At 45.1% G+C, this 18889-nt stretch overlaps 1 pseudogene; it reads right to left on the bottom strand.

Annotated features, from left to right (window-relative positions):
* Nucleotides 1-14413, bottom strand: part of LOC139023256 (TBC1 domain family member 20-like) — a 29055-nt pseudogene extending 14642 nt beyond the window's left edge.
* Nucleotides 14414-18889: the final 4476 nt, after the last annotated feature.

Consider the following 18889-nt stretch of genomic DNA (forward strand, 5'->3'; position numbering starts at 1 on the left):
CGCCCCCAAGGTAAATTGTATGGTAAATTATGCAGGGAGACCCTGACCACTCACCTCTTGTGAGACTGCAGAGCAGCTCGCTTGGCCAACAGGGAGGGAGGGTAGAGGGTGAAGAGGCAGTGGGCCTGGGTGATGACTTCTGCGTAGGGCAGGTCCTGGGGATCTGGGACAGGATGTGGTACACCATGGCCATGTTACACTCGTTTGCTTCACCTCTTTCTCCCTGTGCAGGACGATCTATAAACAATACCGATATTAGCAGGTTATTATATTAGCGTTGTCCCATTAACCATTCAGTAGTTACAGTTTGTCTAGCTACACTTTTTTTCTACTGTTGAAGACCTTCTCAGCTCTGCGGATTTTGTGGAAGAGACAGAATGATTAGATCATTTGTTTTGGTACTTCGTCCATATGTGGTTTGTTTTTGGTCACAAGGTCAGGAATGGCTGAAGAATTGCAACATTTACCTGGAGCATTACCCGGATCTCTGCAAATAGCACTGCTGGATGATTTGAAAGTCATAGTCAATTGATCAATAATCTAATATACACTTTTGCAAGAATTATATACAATCTGAAGAAATGATGAAAATAGAAAGGATCAGAACTTTTGTGAAACATCACAGCACAGTTCAAAAATATATAGCAAATAGAAATCCGATATGGATGGTTTAAGAGATAGATGGGAGGGGTTGAATGGAGCTGAAGTTGGAATAATAACAACTAATAGCAAGATAACTAATGTAAAAGCTACTGTGTCCGTAAAACGTATATAGGTTCAGAACGTTAGTGAAAGAAAAAGATGTGAGAGGTTGAGGCTAGAGGAAGGGCAGGAGTAAAAACAAAACAAATACAACTATTGTAAATAGACTGTGCCCGTAAAATGTATATAGTATGTATACGCTGGAAGTTGAAGCCTAAGCGTTGTTGTTCACTGGTTTACTCAAATTAGGGGAGGGGTCGTCAGGCTAGAAGGTAAAAAAATGTAAATATATTTTTTAAAAATAGATGTGTACATATAGTATGTATGTATGTATGTATGTATGTATGTATGTATGTTTGTATGTATGTATGTTAGTATGTATGTATGTATGTATGTATGTATTATGTATGTATATGTATTATATGTATTCAGTTGAAGTCGGAAGTTACATTTAAACTCAGTTTTTCACAATTCCTGACATTTAATCCAAGTAAAAATTCCCTGTCTTAGGTCAGTTAGGATCACCACTTTATGTTAAGAATGTGAAATGTCAGAATAATAGTAGAGAGAAATATTTAATTCAGCTTTTATTTCTTTCATGACATTCCAGTGGGTCAGAAGCTTACATATACTCAATTAGTATTTGGTAGCATTGCATTTAAATTGTTTAACTTGGGTCAAACGTTTCGGGTAGCCTTTCACAAGCTTCCCACAATAAGTTGGGTGAATTTTTGGCCCATTCCTCCTGACAGAGCTGGTGTAACTGAGTCAGGTTTGTAGGCCTCCTTGCTCGCACATGCTTTTTCAGTTCTGCCCACAAATGTTCTATAGGATTGAGGTCAGGGCTTTGTGATGGCCACTCCAATACCTTGACTTTGTTGTCCTTAAACCATTTTGCCACAATTTTGGAAGTATGCTTGGGGTCATTGTCATTTGGAAGACCCATTTGAGACCAAGCTTTAACTTCCTGACTGATGTCATGAGATGTTGCTTCAATATATCCATAATTTTTCTCCTCATGATGCTATCTATTTTGTGAAGTGCACAGTCCCTCCTGCAGAAAGGCACCCCCAACATGATGATGCAGCTCCCTCTTTTTTCCACATAACAATGGTCATTATGGCAAATTTTTTTTTTTTCATCAGACCAGAGGACATTTTCCAAAAGAGTACAACACTTTGTCCTCGTGCAGCTTGCAAAGTAGTATGGCTTATTTATATGGCGGTTTTTTTAACAGTGGCTTCTTCTTGCTGAGCGGCTTTGAGGTTATGTCGATATAGAATGCATTTTACTGTGGATATGATACTTTTGTACCTGTTCTTCCAGAATTTCACAAGGTCCTTTGCTGTTGTTCTGGGATCGATTTGTTTTGCAACAAAGTACATTCATCTCTAGGAGAGAACGCGTCTCCTTCTGAGTGGTATGATGGCTGCATGGTCCCATGGTGTTTATACTTGGCTATTGTTTGTATAGATGAATGTGGTACCTAGGCATTTGGAAATTGCTCCCAAAGATGAACAGACCTTGTGGAGGTCTACCATTTTTTTCTGAGGTCTTGGCTGTTTCTTTTGATTTTCCCATGATGTCAAGCAAAGAGGCACTGAGTTTGAAGGTAGACCTTAAATACATCCACAGGTACACCTCCAATTGACTCATTTTCCAAGCTGTTTAAAGGCACAGTCAACTTGGTGTATGTTAACTTTGACCCACTGAAATGTGATACAGTGAGTTATAAGTGAAATAATCTGTATGTAACATATGTTGAAAAAATTAATTGTGTGATGCACAAAGTAGATGTCCTAACCTACTTGCAAAACTATAGTTCGTTAATAAGAAATGTGTGGAGTGGTTGAAAAACAAGTTTTAATTGACTCAACTACGTGTATGTAAACTTCCGACCACAACGTTATGTATGTATGTATGTATGTATGTTGTATGATATGTAATGTATGTATGTATGTATGTATGTATGTATGTATGTATGTTGTATGATTGTATGTATGTAATGTATGTATTCATTATGTATGTATGTACTAGTATATACGTTCACTATATACATTTACACACTTGCCAAACATTTAACACTCAGTTTTACACAATTCCTGACATTTAATCCCAGTAAAAATTCCCTGTCTTAGGTCAGTTAGGATCACACTTTACTTATCAGAATGGAAATGTCAGAATAATAGTAGAGAAGAATTATTTCTTTCAGCTTTTATTTCTTTCATCACATTCCAGTGGTCAGAATATTACATACACTAAATAGTATTTGGTAGTGTTGCCTTTAAATTGTTTAACTTGGGTCAAACGTTTCTTGTAGCTTAAACAATTGTTGGAAAAATGACTTGTGTCATGCACAAAATACATGTCTACCCAAACCGACTTGCCAAAATTATAGTTTGTAAACAAGAAATTAGTGTAGTGTTTGTGATCACTCAACCTAAGTGTATGTAACATATTCCGACTTCAACTGTATGCATGCATCGTAACAACGTAACAACGTTTGACAAAAACACCTGAAACTATAATTCAAGGGTTTTCTTTATTTTTAACTATTTTCTACTTGTAGAATAATAGTGAAGCCACATACAAAATATGAATAACATATATGAATAATATGTAGTAACCAAAAAAAAAGTGTTGAACAAATCAAAATATATTTGAGATTCTCATCATCACCCAGTAAGCACCCTTTGAATTGATCCACAGCTTTAAAACAACACTCTTGGCATTCTCTCATCAACAGCTTCAACTGCTTTTCCATTAACAGCCTTGAAGAAGTCCACATATGCTAAGCACTTGTTGGCTGCTTTTCCTTCGCTCTGGGTCCAACTTATCCAACATCTCAATTGGGTTGATGTGGAGGCCCGGTCATCTGACGCAGCACTACATCACTTCTCCTTCTTAGTCAAATACCCTTACACAGCTGGAGGTGTGTTGGGTCATTGTCCTGTTGAAAACAAATGATAGTCCAAATAAGCGGCAAACCAGATGGGATGGCATAACGCTGCAGAATGCTGTGGAGGCCATGTTGGTTAAGTGTGCTTTTGAACTCTAAATAAATCACAGACAGTGTCACCACAAAGCACCCCCACACCATCATACTTCCTCTCCATGCTTAGGTGGAAACAACACTTGCAGAGATAATCTGTTCACCTCTTTGCATCTCACAAACAACAGGCGGTTGGACCACAAAAATCTCAAATTTGGACTCATCAGACAAGATCAGATTTCCACCGGTCTAATGTTCTTGCTCGTGGTTTCTGGCCAAGCCAAGTCTCTTCTTATTATTAGATGTCCTTTAGTAACGGTTTCGACATATGAAGGCGTGATCCACGCAGTCTCTTCTGAACAGTTGATTTTGAGATGTGTCTGTTACTTGAACTCCGTGAAGCTGGGTCTTCGTTATGTATGTATGTATGTATGTATGTATGTATGTATGTATGTATGTATGTATGTATGTATGTATGTATGTATGTACGTACGTATCTATGTATGTATGTACAGAAGTTTACATACACCTTAGCCAAATACATTTAAACTCAGTTTTACACAATTCCTGACATTTAATCCCAGTAAAAATTCCCTGTCTTAGGTCAGTTAGGATCACCACTTTACTTTCAGAATGTGAAATGTCAGAATAATAGTAGAGAGAATTATTTCTTTCAGCTTTTATTTCTTTCATCACATTCCCAGTGGGTCAGAAGTTTACATACACTCAACTAGTATTTGGTAGTGTTGCCTTTAAATTGTTTAACTTGGGTCAAACGTTTCTTGTAGCCTTAAACAATTGTTGGAAAAATGACTTGTGTCATGCACAAAGTACATGTCCTAACCGACTTGCCAAAACTATAGTTTGTTAACAAGAAATTAGTGTAGTGTTTGATGACTCCAACCTAAGTGTATGTAAACTTCCGACTTCAACTGTATGCATGCATGTACAGTACCAGTCAAAAGTTTGAACACACCGACTAATTCAAGGGTTATTCTTTATTTTTACTATTTTCTACCTTGTAGAATAATAGTGAAGCCATCAAAACTATGAAATAACATATATCGAATTATGTAGTAACCAAAAAAAAGTGTTGAACAAATCAAAATATATTTGAGATTCTTCAAAGTAAGCCACCCTTTGAATTGATCACAGCTTTAAACACTCTTGGCATTCTCTCAACCAGCTTCAACTGCTTTTTCAACAGCCTTGAAGAAGTTCCCACATATGCTAAGCACTTGTTGGCTGCTTTTCCTTCGCTCTGGGGTCCAACTTATCCCAAACCATCTCAATTGGGTGATTGTGGAGGCCAGGTCATCTGACGCAGCACTACATCACTCTCCTTCTTAGTCAAATAGCCCTTACACAGCCTGGAGGTGTGTTGGGTCATTGTCCTGTTGAAAAACAAATGATAGTCCCAATAAGCGCAAACCAGATGGGATGGCATAACGCTGCAGAATGCTGTGGTAGCCATGTTGGTTAAGTGTGCCTTTTGAACTCTAAAWAAATCACAGACAGTGTCACCAGCAAAGCACCCCCACACCATCATACTTCCTCCTCCATGCTTCACGGTGGAAACAACACTTGCAGAGATAATCTGTTCACCTACTTTGCATCTCACAAAAACAAGGCGGTTGGAACCAAAAATCTCAAATTTGGACTCATCAGACCAAAGATCAGATTTCCACCGGTCTAATGTTCATTGCTCGTGTTTCTTGGCKCAAGCAAGTCTCTTCTTATTATTAGATGTCCTTTAGTAACGGTTTCGACTATGAAGGCGTGATCCACGCAGTCTCTTCTGAACAGTTGATTTTGAGATGTGTCTGTTACTTGAACTCCGTGAAGCTGGGTCTTCCTTTCCTGTGGCAGTCATCATGAGAGCCAGTTTCATCATGGTGCTTGATCYTTTTTGCGACTGCACTTGAAGAAATCTTCCGGATTGACTGACGTTCATGTCTTAAAGTAACGGACTGTCGTTTCTCTTTGCTTATTCGAGCTGTTCTTGCCATAATAGGGACTTGGTCTTTTACCAAATAGGGCTATCTTCTGTATACCATCCCTAACTTGTCACAATACAACTGATTGGTTGAAACGCATTAAGAAGGAAAGAAATTACTTTTAACAAGGCACACCTGTTAATTGAAATGCATTCCAGGTGACTACCTCATGAAGCTGGTTGAGAGAATGCCATGAGTGTGCAAAGCAGTCATCGAGGCAAAGGGTGGCTACTTTGAAAAATCTCAAATATATTTTAATTTGTTTAATAGGTTTATGGTTACTACATGATTCCATGTGTTATTTCATAGTTTTGATATCTTCACTATTATTCTACAATGTAGAAAATAGTAAAAATAAAGAAAAACCCTGAAATAAGTACAATATTTTGACTGGTACTGTATATATTTGCAAAAAATATATATTGGAGATTGGAAGTGATGCAGTCAATTACATTGATGGAAGGTACAATCTATCTGCAATATTAAAGCTGATGTAGCCCTAAAAAAWATATATATATATCCTTAGTTAAGATGTTTCAAATCGACATACATAGTAGACCAACATACCAATTATATATATTTTTTAAATGCACTTTTCCTACTAGCACTGACTTTGCTGATAAGTACTGGTTGTCTGAACTAACTATCTTAAGATGAGTGCACTAATTGTAAGTCACTCTGGATAAGAGCGTCTGCCAAATGACTAAAATCTAAATCTACCATCTACCTCAGCAGACTCATACCCCAGACTCTTTTCTGTTCCAGGAGATGTGCGGTGAGTAACGGTACAGGGTTTAGGCCCGGTGAGTAACGGTACAGGGTTTAGGCCCGGTGAGTAATGGTACAGGGTTTTAGATGGGTGAGTAACGGTACAGGGTTTAGGCCCGGTGAGTAATGGTAACACAGGGTTAGATGGGTGAGTGAACGGTTTACAGGGTTTTAGGCCCCAGTGAGTAATGGTTACAGGGTGTTTGATGGGTTGAGTAACAGGGTACGGGTTTAGGCCGGTGAGTAATGGTACAGGGTTTTAAGATGGGGTGGAGTATACGTACGATGGGTTTAGGCCCAGTGAGTAATGGTACAGGGTTTTTACGATGGGTGAGTAACTACAGGGTTTATGGCTCCGGTGAGTAATGGTACAGGGTTTAGATTGCCGGTGTTGTAACGGTAACAGTGGTTTTTGATGGCGGTGAGTAACGGGTACAGGGTTAGCGCCTGGTTCAGGGTTAGCTGAAATGGTACCAGGGTTTAGTGTGTGAGTTGGTGTGCAATGTTAACGTACTAGGGTTTAGGCCCATATAGTGATAATGGTACAGGGGTTTTAGATGGTGTGCGTAAACGGTACAGGGTTTAGGGCCCGTGTGAGTACATTGGTGACAGGGTTTTAGATGTGGTGAGTAACGGTACAGGTGTTTAGCGCCCAGTGAGTAATGGTACAGGGTTTTAGTGGATGTGGTAGTTAACGGTACAGGGTTTAGGCCCGGTGAGTATAATGGTACAAGGGTTTTAGATGGGTATAGTATCTAGGTAAGTGAGTCGGTACTTAGCTCAGGGGTGTTGCTTAGGATGGTACAGAGGTACCCGGTGATATGACAGGGGTTTTAGAGGTTTATGTAGAGTACTGGTACAGGGTTTTGGCTTCGGTGAGTAATGGTACAGGGTTTTAGATGGGGTTTGAGTAACTGTTGGTTACAGGTTTTGGCCCTAGTGACGTAATGGTGACAGGGTTTTTAGATGGGTTGGAGTAACGGGTTACTATGGGTTAGGCCCAGTGAGTAATGGTACAGGGTTTTATAGCGGTGAGTAACGGTACAGGGTTTTAGAGGTGAGTAATCGGTACAGGGTTTAGGGCTTAGTGAGTAATGGTACAGGGTTTTAGCCCGGTGAGTAAAGGTACAGGTTTAGGCCGCGTGGAGTAATGGTACAGGGTTTAGGCCCGGTGAGTAATGGTACAGGGTTTTAGATGGGGTGAGTAACGGTACAGGGTTTAGGCTTAGTGAGTAATGGTACAGGGTTTAGCCGGTGATAACCGGTCAGGGTTAGGCCCGTAGTAACGGTACAGGGTTTAGGCCCGGTGAGTAATGGTACGGTTAGCGGTGAGTAACGGTACAGGGTTTAGGCCCAGTGAGTAACGGTAACAGGGTTTAGGCCCGGTGAGTAATGGACGCGGTTTTAGATGGGTTGAGTAAGGTACGGGTTTAGGCGCCGGTGAGTAAACGGTAACAGGGTTAGACGGGTGAGTAACGGTACAGGGTTAGGCCCGGTGAGTAACGGTACAGGTTTTAGCCAGGGTGAGTACTGGTACAAGGGTTTTAGCAGGGTGAGTAACGTACAGGGTTTAGACGGGTTGAGTAACGGTACAGGTTTAGGCCCGGTGAGTAACGGTACAGGGTTTTAGACGGTGAGTAATGGTACAGGGTTTTAGCAGCGTGAGTAACGGTACAGGGTTTTTAGACGGGTGAGTAACGGTAGCAGGGGTTTTAGTACGGGTGAGTAACGGTACAGGGTTTTGGCACGGCGCAGACTGAAAGGGTTAAGCCTCCCTGTGTCTAGTAACATAAGAGGCCAGGATGAACTACATTTCCTGACTGCCTTGTATCTCCGACTTCAAAAGGCCTCGCCCCCCTTTGGTTTGTGTGCAGCTCCAGTATCTAGCAGGGGATAGGCTTATGGAGTAAGAAAGGGGCCATTTAAAAGCAATCTAGCACAAACACAGCCGTACTCCACACCAAACCTCTGGTGAGTTCATTAGAGTTGTTTAATTAACTGGTCTAGCTACAACAAAGTGCCCTGGATTCCTCTGTGTGTGTGTGTGTGTGTGTGTGTGTGTGTGTGTGTGTGTGGTTGTGTGTGTGTGTGTGTTGTGTGTGTGTGTGGTGTGTGTGTGTGTGTGTGTTGTGTGGTGTGTGTGTGTGTGTGTGTGTGTGTGTGTGTGTGTGTGTGTGTGTGTGTGTGTGTGTGTGGTTGTGTGTGTGTGTTGTGCACGTAAGAAAAGAGAAATCCTTGCCTTTTTAAAAAACTTTTTGTTTTGTTTTCCGTTGCTGCTGACAAGTAGTCACAAAACAACTCCATTTACAAAGGGCCGAGCGAGAAACACACGTTTGAAGTTTGGCGAGATATCGTTTCCCCAATACCATCTAATAAGCGCTTAGTGGAATGTGCAGACTAATGAGTGTTTTGTTGTTCATTAGCAACTACTGTCCCACAAATAAGAATGCATCTCTAAATTCACTTCAGATTGTAAAATGCCCAAATGACTGTCGCTCACTTATAGAAAATACATACTGCCCCCCAAAAAGAATTATGTCCAGCAGACAACTTGGAAGCAGATGAGAGAGAGATGCTCTGAAAACAAGGATTTAAGTACAGAGTATGGCACAAGACACATTTCTATTCCTTACAAAATGGACAATAACCTATCCATTCTATTCTAGTATTTTATTCCACATTACTCTATTCTATAAACAGAGAGGTCACAGCTTAAATATTGGTTCTTACCACGGCAGCGAAGTAGACGGCCATGAGTGGGTGTGAAGCCAGGAAGAAGTCATATGGCCTGAGAACATGACGGAACTCAGAAAGGACGTGGCCGTACCATGTGATGAGCCAGCTCAGAGCAAAGATGGTTCCCACCTCGGCCCTGCAACACATATGAACAAGTTAGTCAGTTATTATTATTTTCTGTGCTTGTTTATAGGATAGGACAGAGGTAGAGCTAGAGGAGAGAGTGTGCTGAAATAGCAGTGGGCCGTATTCAAACCCATACTGCAGCGGTATATGAGATCTGGAGGCAGCGACTTAGACCACTTGACCACCCTATGCCATTATGAACAGGTCAAGTCACATTTGATTTAAAGTGCATCGTCACAGAGTCTCCATACACTTTACAGAGGGAATAAACAGCAACAACTACATTGCTCAACAGCTCATTTTTACACTGGCTAATTAAAATACATCCGTTGACGTCCCACTAGTTGATGTACAGTAAACCCAATCTCCTTATTCTGTCATGATGACCGCAGGACAGCCCAGCACTTAACCTGCATTAGCCTGCAAAGTGGGGGATGCAAGTCTGAGAGAAATGAGTGAATATAACAAGGGCTACGAGTACATCCCATACATGGGGCTCTCGTTAAAAGTAGTGCACTATATAGGGAATAGGGTGCCATTTGGGACACAGGCAAGTTATGCTTATGCCAGTTCCTGTGAGTAAGGACGGTGTAATTACAGAATACAGAGAGACCAGTTCTAAAGGCAAGGCATTAGGCATGGTTCACTACAGAAACCCTTTGGACTGCAACGGTTAATGCAGATCTATTTGAGTTATTATTTGTGGGCTTTGCAGGAGTAAACTCCTTGGACAAAGCACTCGAGTGCCGCTCACAAAAATCACCAATTTGTAACATCCATAGGCAACTCTATAGCTAACTGAACATTTAGGATGGCAACCACAACAGCAACAGTCATTGTGTTGTCAAATGACTTGCCTTTGTAAAACTTTAATTTTGTTCAAATGAAGTAGGGCCTATTTGTAAAAACTAGGCTATATAACCGTAGTTTATAGTTTCCTGAACATTTCSTCAGCAGTCTTAAGGTAGCCTAAAAGCAGTGAGCAACACCATTATACCTGTGAGCTTCCATCTCCTTAGCTCTGTCTCAAATAGCACCCTAGTGCACTACTTCCAAGAGGCCTTCCAAGACGCACCCATATTCAATATTTATCACTAGCCCTCTTATTCTCTACATTTTACATGGCGCCGCTATCAAAAATAACTTTATTTTATCAAGAACTGGGGAGGAACTGCACGCAACACAGAGAGAGAGGAGAGAGAGAGAGAGAGAGAGAGACAGAGACAGAGACAGAGACAGAAGACAGAGACAGAGAGAGAGAGAGAGAGAGAGAGAGAGAGAGGAGAGAGAGAGAGAGAGAGAGAGAGAGGGGAGAGAGAGAGAGAGAGAGAGAGAGAGAGAGAGAGAGAGAGAGAGAGAGAGAGAGAGAGAGAGAGAGATTTATGTGCTTCAGCTTACCCCATACAATTTCAACACAACACACACCCAGGACACAGTGTATAATAAGACTAGGAGAATATCTCATACCATGGTAGTGTGTTTTAGTACACCACACACAATGCTGGAGTTTTAGAGGGATATAGTCACACAACTTTGACGAGCAGTCAAATAAAACACTGCTTCAGTTCGAGTCAAAATATCGTTCCTTGTCTGCTGAGTTCCATTTCTCCTCGGAGATGGATGAAAAACATGCCTAGCGTACAAAAAGAGTCCTCAACCATGCTCATAGTGACTTGTCAGTGCAGCAATCATATTGACGTGGAGACATCTTAAGAAGGTTGACAAACAAGACCCAATGTGACATTGAGAAAACAGAGAGCAAAGTGACAGCACAGCGGAAGGCGGTGGAATCCTTGGACTGGCTGACAGTTAGCTGTGGAGACAGGAAACCAGGGCCCGCTTTTTAACTCAAAGTCTTCCCAATTAAATCTCACAGCATACATTCTTGTCAGACCATCAATTATACAAATGCATCAGGAGCCCCAAAAAATCTCTGTGATAAATAAGAAATACACAGTCTTCCATCCTTTCTCCCTCAGTTCTGTAGTCTCATACTACACACTAGTCCAGCTGGCTCAGGGGTACAGTAGCCTAGCTGATGGCAAGGCAGGTGGAGAGAGATAGAAGCAATCGATCTGGTGGATTTTTACTCCATATCTATTAGTTTGACTCAATTGTATATCCTGGCTGCGACAACCTACCTTTCCAAGAAGAACATACAGACTCTTACTGCCCCCTTCAGGAGAAAAGAGTGGGAAGCAGGGCATGTATTAATAAAGTGTTACAGAATAGGTGTTGCTCTAGGATCAGTTATTTATTTTGGATCAACATGAACAAGATTACATGGACAGGGGGGACCTGATCCTAGATCAGCACTCCTACTCAGAGCCTTCATGAATATGGACACCGATAATTAGTCGCAAATGCAAATATAGTGAGCTACAAAAGTATTGGGAGAGTGACAAATGTTTTGTTGTTTTGGCTCAGTACTCTTCAGATTTGAAATTATACAATGACTATGAGGTGAAAGTGCAGACAAAACAAACAGAAAATGCATCCAACAAGTTTATAGAGTCACAAGCTTGATGTAGTCATTGTGTGCAAGGAATATGGGACCAAACACTAAACTTTTGACCCCTTGACTTTCTCCACATTTTGTTACGTTACAGCCTTATTCTAAAATGGATCAAATAAAATCCTCATCAATCTACACACAATACCCCACAATAACAAAATGAAAACAGGGTTTTAGAAAGTTAGCTAATTTATTAAAAATAAAAACTGAAATATCTTATTTACATAAGTATTGTAATGACCTGACTGGATCATAAAGGAACAATTGTCCAGACAGACTATTCCAACTAAACTACCGAAAGAGCTGCTTCCTGTGCTTGGCCCTCCTATGCTGAACATAATAAACAGCTCTCTATCCACCGGATGTGTACCAAACTCACTAAAAGTGGCAGTAATAAAGCCTCTCTTGAAAAAGCCAAACCTTGACCCAGAAAATATAAAAAACTATCGGCCTATATCGAATCTTCCATTCCTCTCAAAGATTTTAGAAAAAGCTGTTGCGCAGCAACTCACTGCCTTCCTGAAGACAAACAATGTATACGAAATGCTTCAGTCTGGTTTTAGACCCCATCATAGCACTGAGACTTCACTTGTGAAGGTGCGTAAATGACCTTTTAATGGCGTCAGACCGAGGCTCTGCCATCTGTCCTCGTGCTCCCTAGACTCCTTAGATTGCCTTTGATACCATCGATCACCAAACTCATTCTTTTGGAGAGATTGGAAACCCAAATTGGTCTCTACACGCAAGTTCGTGCCTGGTTAGATGCTTATCTGTTCAGGAAATTGATATTCAGTGTCTCTGTGGAATGGTTTGTCCTCTGACAAATCAACTGTACTATTCGGTGTTCCTCAAGGTTCCGTTTTAGGAACCACTATTGTTTTCACTATATATTTTACCTTCTTGGGATGTCATTCGAAAAACAATAAGTTAACTTTCACTGTTATGCGGATTGACACACAGCTGTACATTTTCAATGAAACATGTGTGAAGCCCCAAAATTGCTCTCGCCTTAGAAACCTGTGTTTCAGACATAAGGAAGTGGAAGGCTGAAAAACGTTCTACTTTTTAATCGGACAAAACAGAGATGCTTGTTCTAGGTCCCAAGAACAAGAGATTTTCTGTGAAATGCTGACAATTAATCTTGATGGTTGTAAAAGTCGTCTTCAAATACAAACTGTGAAAGGACCTCGGCGTTACTTCTGGACCCTTTGATCTCTCTTTTGACGAACATATCAAGACTTGTTTCAAGGACAGCTTTTTTCCATCTACGTAACATTGCAAAAATCCATGAAACTTTCTGTCCAAAAAAGGCATTGCTGCACGCCGACTTCAACCGAGGCAGGCTCTCCTTCCCGTTCGGGTGGCGTCGGCGAGTTCGTCGTCACCGGCCTTACTAGCTGCCACTGACTCTTTTTCTCCCCTCCTTATGTGTTTATCATTGTATCACCTGTGTTCAGTTTAATTGTTAATTTAGTGTGGCTTTATTTAGTCAGCCAGCCCGTTACGCTTCTTTTGTGCCGACGGATTGTTTTCATTGTGGCTTTTGGGATTTCGGGAGTGGATGTTATTTATTGTGGACTGCGGTTTGTTTTATCGTTGTCGTTGGTACCGTTGTTGTGACACCCAGTACGTTCCGTGTTGGACATTGCGTTTGCAATGTTGAGTATTAAAAGACTCAACATATTGAAGCTCTGCTGTTCCTGCGTCTGACTTCGCACTCCCGACACTCAGAGCGTTACAGAATCCCGCCACCCCCAAATGGAGTCAGCAGAGACAGCAAGCCAACCCTCTCCCATTCGATGGAGGAACGAGTTTCCTATATCTCCACCACACCCACCGTCCTCCATCCGGATCGGATCCAGCCATGGACCAGATGATGGAGAGAATGGAGCCCGATGGGTAGGAGAGGAGTGGGCTCCTCTCTTCCACTCTCGGCTCCCCTCCTCAGGACTCTCCATCCCCGGCTCCAGCGCGCCCGTCCTTACGCTCCCGAGGGCATATATGATGGAGCGGCGGGCAGGGTGCCAGCGGTTCTTACTCCAGCTGGAGCCAATATACCTGGCCACTGTTCGCCCCACTTCCCTCGGGGAGCGGAGAGGGTGAGTGTCCTCGTCTCCTTGGCCTGACGGTCGTTGCTCTGGAGTGGGCCAACGCAGTCTGGAATGGTCCGACTCAGCGAAGGAGCACTACCCGGAGTTTACCCGTCGTTTTCGTGCCGTGATTTGACCACCCCCCAGAAGGCCGAGCGCGGGTGAGAGACTATTTCATCTCAGCAGGAGAAGAGGAGCGGCCCACAGGGATTTCGCCGCTTGGAGTTCCGCGACCTTTTGCCTCGGGATCAGGGATGGAACCGACAGCCCTTATCTTTATAGACCACTACCGGTGTTAGTCTCCGGGAGGACACTCCCATCTACACAGTAGTTCCGCAGGGAAGCTTAGCCGTGTCGAGGACATCGCCTCTGTCTTTTGGATGAGCTTATCGAACATGTCCTCCGACTGGACAAAAATCTGCTGGGCTGCCCGGCGGGCGTTCGGAGAGGGTCCTGTGCGTTCCACCACCCACGCCCCGGCTCCCATCCCGGATGGAGTTGGAGGGGCCGCGCCTAGGGGTATCGCGAGGAGGAGGCCTCCCCTGCACCAGCTGTGGTCGGAGAGGACACACGGCCCGATCGGTCTGGGGGTCTGTCTGGGAGTCGAGATGTCAGGCGGAACGCCTTCTCGATCACCCCAGGTGAGTCAGCACCGAAACTCACTTCAGAAAACCCCCTGTCGGTCACATGTTTGCTCAATTTTTTTCCTTGATTTTTTTTCCCTCTTTCCCCAGCATAGGGCACTTAGTCGATTCAGGTGCAGCTGGGAACTTTATGGATCGCGGATCATCGCCCGAGAGTTGGGCCGTTTCCGCTTGTGCCGATAGATTCTCCCTTTCCCGTAGCACTCCTTAGATAGCCGGCATTTAGGGTCAGGGTTGGTCAGGGAGGCCACAGTTCCCCTGGACATGGTGACGCAGGGGAAGTCATAGGGAAGCTAATTCAGTCTCTTTTATTATTGATCGCCTGCGTTTCCAGTGGTGCTGGGTATTCCCTGGTTGGGCCGGCACAAATATCCCAGTATTTTCGTGGAGACAGGGTTTCTCCAGGTGTGGTCAGAGGAGTGTTTCTTGGAAGGTGTCTGGGAGTTTCCATGGTGCCACGTCGGTGGAGAGTCCAGACCAGGGTTCCACGGTGCGCATCCCCCCGAGTAGCCGATTTGGCCAATCGCTTTCTGTTAAAAAGAAAGCGACGAAATTACCACCACATCGAACCGGTAGGGATTGTGCGGATAGATCTCCAGGTTAACGCTGCGCTTCCAAGAGTCACGTTGTACCCTTTGTCCCAAGAGGAGACGGTGGCTATTGAGACATATGGTCGCGCCGAGTCTCTGGACAGGGGTTTCATTCGGCCCTCCATCTCTACCCGTCTCCTCGAGTTTTCTTTTTGTTTGAAGGAAGAAGGCAGGGGAGGTTTTGCGTCCGCTGTATGATATTATAGAGTCTAAATGCCAATCACAGTGGGGTTTAGTTACCCACTACCTCTCATCGCTTCGGCCGGTGCGAATCATTTAACAGCGCTAGCGCCAGTTCTTTACAAAACTGGACCTTCAAAAAAAAAAAAAAAATGGAGCGCGTACAGCCTGGGCGTACGGAAGGAGACGAGTGGAAAACCGCATTTAGTACCACATCGGGCCACTATGAGATACTGCGTCACATGCCGTATGGGTTAAGAATGCTCCAGCTGTTTCCAATCGCTTTGTAGACGAACATTCTCAGGGACCTGCACGTGCAGGTGGGTAGTTGTGTATATCGGATGACATTTGATTCTACTTCAACTACTCCAAGCCGCCCGCCATGTATCTCTGGTGCGCCCAAAGTGCTTGCCAGACTTGCTGGAGCATGACCTATACGTTTTCAAGGCTGAAGAAGTGTTTGTTCTCCAACAAGCCGTCTCGCTCCTGTTATATCGCATTTTCCACCTCAGGGGGGTGGTGGTGCGAGATGTGACCGCATAAGGCCGTGCGTAATTGGCCGACTCCAAACCCACGGTGAAAGAGGTGCAGCGGGTTTTGGTTTGCCAACTACTACGGAGATTTCCGGGGTTTTTGGTCAGGTAGCGGCTCCCATCGCTCCTGTAAAGGGGGCCCGGTGCGGTTGCGGTGGAGTCAGCGTGGCGGACGGAGCTTTCAACAGGTGAAGGCCTGTTTCAAACGGCATGCTCCCCTGTTGGCGCATCCGGATCCCTCTTAGCCACTTCATAGTGCAGGTGGACGCGTCCGAGGCTGGGGTGGTGCCGTGCTATCACAGCTGCTCGGGTACGCCACCAAAACTCCGCCCCTGCGCTTTTTCTCTAGTAAGCTTCAGTAGCAGCCGCGAGCAGGACGTAACTATTGATGTGGGGATCGGGAGTTGTTAGCGGTTGGCAGGGCTCTGGAAGGTGTGGAGACAACTGCTGGGGGGGGCTAAGCCCTTTTCTCATCTGGACCGACACCAGATTCTGGAGTATATTCGCCGCAGCTCGGAGACTGAACCCGCTGTCAGGCAAGGTGGGCCATGTTTTTCACAAACAAGAACCGTGTTTAGGTTCACGTTGTCCTACAGAACACCCGGTTTTCCAAAACGTAAAGGCTGACGCACTGTTCGTCGCCTTTTACGACACGGAGGATAGGACCACCGGAGCCCACTCCCATCATCCCCGCCTCGAGGCTGATAGCCTTCGCCAGTGGTCTATGGGAGGTGGGACTCGGACATCGAGCCTTGGGCGTTAGGCGGAACCGCGCCTTCCTCATGCCCGGCGGGCCTGTAAGTACGTACCGCTTGCGTGTTCTGACCGACTGGATTCGGTGGGCTCATGTCCTACCCTCCTCGCGGTCACCCTGTGTGTGACCGAGCGACAGTGGGGAGCTTCGGGGAAGGTAATTTGGTGGCCTTAACCTAGCTCGGGAAATACGTTATGGGTTTTAATGTTCTCTCACTGTTCGGTATGCGCCAAGGAGTAAGGCTACCTAGGCAGCCCCTTCCCTAGACGCGGAAGTTGCAACCCCTCCCCGTTCCACAACGGCCATTGGGTCTCAATCTGTCCGTGGATTCTCTGACACGATCTTCCCCCTTCTCAGGGAAACACTTACGGTTCTGCGTAATTGTGGATCGGTTTTCTAAGCCTGCCGTCTCCTGCCCGTTGCCCGGTATCCCTACTGCCCTTACAGACTGCGGAGCCTTATTCCCCCCCACTCACGTTCTTCCGCACTACGGGGATGCCGGAGGATCATCGCCTCCCCCCCCCCCATTGCTGAATCGGGAACCCCAGTTCAACGTCTGAAACATCTCCGGAGTATGCGAGGGCGCTTCATCATGGAAGCGTTCTGGGCCACGGCAAGCTTGACTTCCGGTTTTTCACCCCGAGAGTAATGGGCAGGTGGAGAGAGTGAACCAGGAGTGTTGGGTAGCGTTTCTGCCATGGGTCCTATTGCCAGGACCGGCCATGAGGTGGCGAGATACATTTCCCTGGGCCGAGATGGCCCAGAACTCATCTACGCCACTCCTCTACTAATGTGTTCCCCTTCAGTGTGTGTTTGGGCGGGTACCAGCCGGTCCTAGGCACCTCTGATGCCGAGCCACGACCGAGGCTCCTGCCGGTGGAGGAGTTGGGTACCAGCGCATCCAAAGACCTGGAGGGCGTCCAGGAGAGTTCCCTTCAACAAGTACTTAGGTAGGCAGAAGAGGAGAAGCGCTGACCCGCCACCGCAGAACAAGTTCGTGAGGGCTCCCGTGTTTGTACCGGGGAGAAGGGTCCTGGCCTCGACCCGAAACCTACCCCTCGCTTGCACCTGCCGGACAAGCTGAGGCCGCAGTCTGTGTAGGCGCACCTTCAAAGTTCCTGAGGAGAAAATAAACGAGGTGTGTTTATCGATTAAAAACTCCCTTCCTATTATTCGTATTAACCCCTCGTTTCATGTGTCTCTCCTCAGGCCGGTGGGTTAGCTGGTCCCTCAGGCGGTGAGGTACCGAGGTTCCTCCCCCCCTCTGGACATCGAGGGCGTCCCCGGCGTACACGATACGGGCATTCTGGGACTCGAGACGCCGGTGAGGGGCCTGCCAGTACCTGTTGGATGGGAGGGTACGGTCGGAGGAGAGGTGCTTGGGTACCGGTGGAGACATTTTGGATCCATCTATGTTAAGGGGATTTTCCATCGCCCTCATCCGGATCGCCCCGCGCTGTCCTCCGGGTCGACCTCGAGGCCGAGGTGTCGGCGCGCTGGCGGGAGCCGCGCGTCAGCAGGGGGGCTATGGTCACGAACTTCAACCGAGGCCAGGCTCTCCTTCCCGCTTCGGTGGCGCGTCGAGCGGTCTCGTACCGGGCCTACTAGCTTGCACTGACTCTTTTTCCTCCCCTCCCTTATGTGTTTTATTTTGTATCACCTGTGTTTCAAGTTAATTGTTAATTATTAGTGTGGCTTTAATAGTCAGCCAGCCCGTACGCTTCTTTGTGCGGGATTGTTTCATTGTGGCTTTGGATTTCGGAGTGGATGTTATTATTGTGGACTGGGTTTGTTTATCGTGTCGTTGGACCGTTGTGTTGTGACACCCAGTACGTCCGTCGTTGGACATTGCGTTTGCAAGTTGAGTATTAAAAGACTCAACATATTGAAGCTCTGCTGTTCCTGCGTCTGACTTCGCACCTCCCGACACTCAGAGCGTTACAGATGCAGAAAAATTCATCCATGCTTATGTTACTTCTAGGTTAGAGTACTGCCATGCTCTACTTTTCTGGCTACCGCGATAAAGCACTAAATATACTTCAGTTAGTGCTAAATGACGGCTGCTAGAATCCTGACTAGAACCCCAAAATTTTATCATATTAACTCAGTGCTAGCCTCCCTACACTAGGCTTCCTGTTAAGGCAAGGGTTGATTTTCAAGGTTTTACATGCTAACCTACATGCATTACATGGGCTTCTCCTACCTATCTTCCCGATTTGTGTCCTGCGTACATACCTACACGTACGCTATGGTCACAAGACG

The sequence above is a fragment of the Salvelinus sp. IW2-2015 genome, linkage group LG30 (genome assembly GCF_002910315.2).
Source record: "Salvelinus sp. IW2-2015 linkage group LG30, ASM291031v2, whole genome shotgun sequence".
Taxonomy (NCBI): domain Eukaryota; kingdom Metazoa; phylum Chordata; class Actinopteri; order Salmoniformes; family Salmonidae; genus Salvelinus; species Salvelinus sp. IW2-2015.